The sequence below is a fragment of the Morus notabilis genome, unplaced genomic scaffold (genome assembly GCF_000414095.1).
Source record: "Morus notabilis unplaced genomic scaffold, ASM41409v2 Scaffold2459, whole genome shotgun sequence".
NCBI lineage: Eukaryota > Viridiplantae > Streptophyta > Magnoliopsida > Rosales > Moraceae > Morus > Morus notabilis.
Genome location: NW_010359790.1, coordinates 44,365 through 49,813, shown reverse-complemented (window position 1 = coordinate 49,813; position 5,449 = coordinate 44,365). Strand labels below are relative to the sequence as shown.

Genomic DNA, 5,449 nt, shown 5'->3' with positions numbered 1-5,449 from the left:
TTAATTGTATTAATGAACTTCTGGGAACAAAAAATTTCTTTATCGTTCATTTTACGCTATCTTACATGTATATAATAATTGTGTACTTCCTGTTGAGATAAATGCGATATTTTTCAACTAATTCCATAAAAAAACTTTGTTTTGCATTGTAATTTGAATGATATATTTGTGCTAAGGTAGATTAAACTGATCAATTTTCACTATTTTTTTTATCAAAATTGACCGATTTATGTTCCTTGGTGAGTAAGAAATGTTAGAGTGATATATAAATCAGTTAGAAGGATACAACTCCAGCTAGATAGTAAAATTTGAACTTCATAGTTGACTTAGTAGGAAATATGTGTGGTCTAAAACTAGGATTTGACAACAAATTTCTAAATGGATTATGGGTTTTGTTTATATAGGGATAATTTTCTAGATTCTGTGAATTTCAGATCTGATGGCACATGCATGAAAATAGATAACTTTTCAGTCACTTAATAGTATTTGTATGCTGAAACAGGGTTTTAACTTAGTATTGCAGCATGGCAAAGACAATTCGGTTGTATGGATTCTCTTGTGTTGAGGACCAGGAGGAGGTGAAGAGGCATCTGGAGTTATACACTGGAGAAGGGACAGTTTGTTCTGTTGAGTTCGCACAGTGCAAGAGTGGTTCAAGGGCACATGCCAAGGTTGAGTTCGTAGACTCTGAGAGCGCCGAAATCCTAAAATCCCTGGCGGATGACGACCGACGCTTTTGGTATGGTGACTCTTATCTAAAAGCTCGAGATTGGAGCACTGAAGTTGTACGAAAGCCAGAGGTCTTCCTGTGCAGCATGGATGATGTAACGCTGCACTTCGGATGTCAGGTTTTGAAGGAGAAGTTTTCTGTGCTTTGGGAAAGAGAGAATGTCTGTGTTAAATTTGGAGAGGGACAGAGGAAGCTCTACTTCTTTTTGTCTTATGGTTCTGTTGATTACAAGCTAGAGATCTCCTATGAGAACATTTGGCAGATTAAGCTACACCGGATGCACGGAGAAACTTCAAAGTTTCTTCTCCTTCAGGTATGCTTTCTAAAATTCAAATAGTATTTAATTTCTCCATTTTTCGGCTATGAATAACATTCTATGTTTCGTAGTAAGGATTACATAGGAAATTCTTTCTTGAGCATATTGAAAATAGGATTATTTTCTAACGTCTTCTGAATTTTGCGAATTGAGACACCAAAAAAAAACTCATAGATTTTCTGTCTTAACCATCTCCATGCTTATAAATTAAGCAGTTCTTAAACTTCATTTTGTTTCTTGAAGTTTGTTCTCTGTTGGACTTCTCACGCTTTATTTACCCAAGATTAGGAATCCACCTATATCTTCTGCATGTATAGAAGTATCCGTTCTGTTCTCAAAACCACTGAATGCTTGTTTTTCTGTTTGTTAATGTTATCAATCTCCTACTTCATATTTCTTAAGTCAACATTACGGTTTAGACCAAAAGTAAATAGTATCTGTGATATGTCTTCAGCAAAACGTTTGCATTTCCTCTATACGGCAATATAACTACAATGAGTTTGTATAATTTTATTTTGGCACTTGGATGAAATAGTTAACAGTTTCTTTCCCCTTTCCGTTGCTAGTTACTAGGAGCCCCTCGGATTTTTCAGAAAGTCAATAGATGCTGGGAAAGGGATGTTGATTTCACTCCATCATGTTGCATTGGGCAATCTTCTGCTCTCTGCTTGGAGATTCCAAACTGGCGCCAACTTCCAAACTTGCGCGATGTTTTTGTCTACTACAAAGAAGACGAAGGTCAATTCTCTCTGCAACAAGGTTGTCCTTTCTCTTCTAGTTCAGACCTTGTTCCCATGGTGGTTCCTCCTAAAGGAATCATCTTGCCGTACACTGCTGAAGCACTTGATCTCAACTTTTTCCGGTTAGTCAACCCGAGTAAAATTCCCCTTGAATATATAGACTCTGCTCTAGACAAACTGTATCACTTAAAAGATTGCTGCTACGATCCACTGATATGGCTTACTAAGCAATTTACAAAGCACAAAACAAGTGGGCAGATTCCGAAAATGCCCACAATTGCTTTAGATGACGGCTTGGTGTATGTCCACCGGGTTCAGGTAACACCAACAAAAGTATACTTCTGTGGCCCTGAGATCAATCTCTCCAACCGCGTCTTACGCAACTACCCCGAGGACATCGACAATTTTCTTCGCGTTTCTTTTGTTGAGGAGGACTTGGATAAGTTATTTTCAACGGATTTGTCTGCACGCGGAAGTTCTGCAAATGGAAAAAGGCGAACGAGACTCTATGAGAGGATACTTTCTACTCTAAGAAATGGCATAATCATTGGTGACAAGAAGTTCGAGTTTCTTGCGTTTTCATCGAGTCAGTTGCGAGAGGGTTCAACTTGGATGTTTGCTTCAAGAGACGGACTTACCGCAGCTAATATCAGGAAATGGATGGGTGATTTTCGTTGCATTAAAAATGTGGCAAAATATGCTGCCAGGCTAGGTCAATCTTTTGGCTCTTCCCACGAAACGTTTAGAGTTGGCAGGCATGAAGTTGAGTTAATTCCTGACATACAAGTTGAAAGGGATGGAAAAAATTATTGTTTCTCCGATGGAATTGGCAAAATATCTGAAGATTTTGCCAAAGAGGTGGCCAAAAAATGTGGTCTAAACAGGTTTACTCCATCAGCCTTTCAAATTCGCTATGGTGGCTATAAAGGTGTTGTGGCTGTTGATCCCACATCTTCAATGAAGCTGTCATTGAGAGAAAGCATGTGCAAGTGCGAGGCAAAGAACAACAAGCTCGATGTTTTGGCATGGAGCAAGTACCAGCCGTGCTTCTTGAACCGCCAGTTGATCACTCTGCTGTCAACTCTTGGAGTCAGTGATCACGTTTTCGAAAAGAAGCAAAAGGAGACCGTGAATCGCCTGGAGTCCATCTTAACTGATTCTTTAAGAGCACAAGATGAACTGAAGATGATGTTCCCTGGAGAGATCACAAACACTCTAAAGGAGATGCTTATGTGTGGTTACGAGCCAAATGAGGAGCCATTTCTCACAATGATGCTGCAAACATTGCGTGCATCAAAGCTGCTGGAATTGCGGACAAAAACAAGGATACATGTTCCCAATGGAAGAGCTATGATGGGATGCTTAGATGAAACCGGAACACTCGAATACGGTCAAGTGTTTGTGCAGTGTTCTCGTCCCCGACTCTTTGATAATTCCTCTTTAGTCTTCAACAACAGCAGTTCAAGCCCAGACACGTTTGTTGTTAAGGGAAAGACGGTTGTTGCTAAAAATCCTTGTCTACATCCAGGAGATGTGCGAGTCCTCAAGGCAGTGGATGTGCTGGAGTTGCACCACATGGTGGATTGCGTCGTTTTTCCAGAGAAGGGAAAGAGGGAGACATGTCTTGTTTTCTACTCTGTACATACAATGAGCATTCATGCATGGTATATTTGATCTTATGTCAAGTATGTCAAATTGAGTGTTTCTCTGTGCACTTTATTGATCTGCTTGACTGATTTCGCTTTTTAATTTGCTCAGGCCTCATACCGATGAATGTTCTGGGAGTGACTTGGATGGAGACACTTACTTCGTCTGTTGGGACCAAGAGCTCATTCCTCGTCGGCGAGCTGATGCCATGGACTATACATCGGCAAAAACTATAGAAGTAGACCATGTAGTTACAATGGAGGTATTACTCAGTTCAACAATAGCTTGACAAACATATCTTAAACTGTTTTTATTATCACTTAGAATACATGACGTATTTTAATTTTATTTGTGGAATGTTCTAATACGGTATTCTGATAGTTGAGATAATTATTGTTAACCTTCAGAACACTTGTTACTTGTTCTCCAGGTCTAAAGTTTTTTAGTTGGCTTTGCAGTTGTGTTGCTATTATTTGCTTTGACATGTCATAACTGCATGATTTTGCTTGTGGTACAGGAAATTATGGAGTACTTTGTAGACTATCTAGTTGACGATAACTTGGGAATTATTTCGAATGCGCATACTGTTTTTGCAGACAAAGAGCCGAAAAAGGCTAGGAGCAAAGAATGTATTGAGCTAGCAAAGCTATCCTCAATTGCTGTGGATTTTCCAAAAACAGGTGTGGCCGCAATAATCCCACCTCGTCTGCGTGCCAAAGAGTACCCCGACTTCATGGAGAAGCCTGACAAAATAACTTACGAGTCAAAGCGTGTCATTGGAAAGCTCTTTCGACAGGTGAAGGATGTGGAAGAACATTCAAGTTCGATAAAATCCTTCACTAAGGAAGTGGCTAGTGAGTGTTACGATCCGGACATGGAGGTGGATGGATTTGAGGATTACATCAGGGAAGCTTTTGAACTCAAATCCAATTACGACAACAAGTTGGGAAATCTTATGGATTACTATGGAATAAAGACCGAAGCTGAATTGCTCAGCGGCAACGTCCTTAAAAAGTCTAGGCATTTTGACAAGAAAAGAGACCTGGAATCAGCAAATTATGCAGTAAAGGCACTGATCAAAGAAGCTAGGACTTGGTTCAACAATCAGGGAGATGAAGCAGCGAATGGAGGTGATGACGCATACGCAAAGAAAGCGACTGCTTGGTACCATGTTACTTATCATCCTCATTACTGGGGCCGCTACAATAAGGACATGGGCAGAGACCATTTCCTAAGCTTCGCTTGGTGTGTTTACGACAGACTTGTCATGATCAAGAGGGACAATGCAAGCATCAAAAGATCTGTGCACATGTCATCACTGGTGAAAGACTTCAGCACTGGACTTGATTTTGCCAGTGAAGTTTGACGTCTTCAGTCTTTGAAAAGCATTCTAATGAGCACCTCTGCTCTTGCTAAGTAACTTTACGTTTGATGTGTGATTACTAGACAATATTTGCACGTGCCGTAATGTATTATTAATAATTATTGAGTCTGTAAGTTTGGCTAAACAGTAAATGTAGTGTGCTATGTAGATGTAAGAAAAATAAGTTTGATATGTTTGTAGTCTAGACGGTATGTTGGCTTGCTGTAATTTTTTATTATAAGTTTGTAAGTACTAGTGAATGGTGCTTGTAATATTTTAGAAAGCCTGCGTCCGGTGGCATAAACATGCATACATATACCTAAATGTATAAAGTAACATACAAATATACGTATATATTACACGCGCACTTACATGCCTGCCTAAAAATATAGCAGGAAAAAACCATAGCTTATAACTTAAATTGTTTCTTATCCAGACTGTAATATTGGCTTGCTGTAGTGTGTACTAGTACTACTATAGGTTTTTGAGTACCAGTGAATGTAGCGTTGTTGGCTTGTGTTAAATTCTTGTCATCTATTAATATATAGATACACATATATACATACATGTAGACATGGGTACTAGCTAATATAAAAGGAGCTGCGGAGAAAATATTCTTAGACATCTTTCATTAATGTATATAGACTATGAGG

General features: G+C 39.2%; 1 pseudogene; it reads left to right on the top strand.

Annotated features, from left to right (window-relative positions):
* Positions 1-524: 524 nt before the first annotated feature.
* LOC21385160 lies at positions 525-5,079 on the top strand (annotated as a pseudogene).
* Positions 5,080-5,449: the final 370 nt, after the last annotated feature.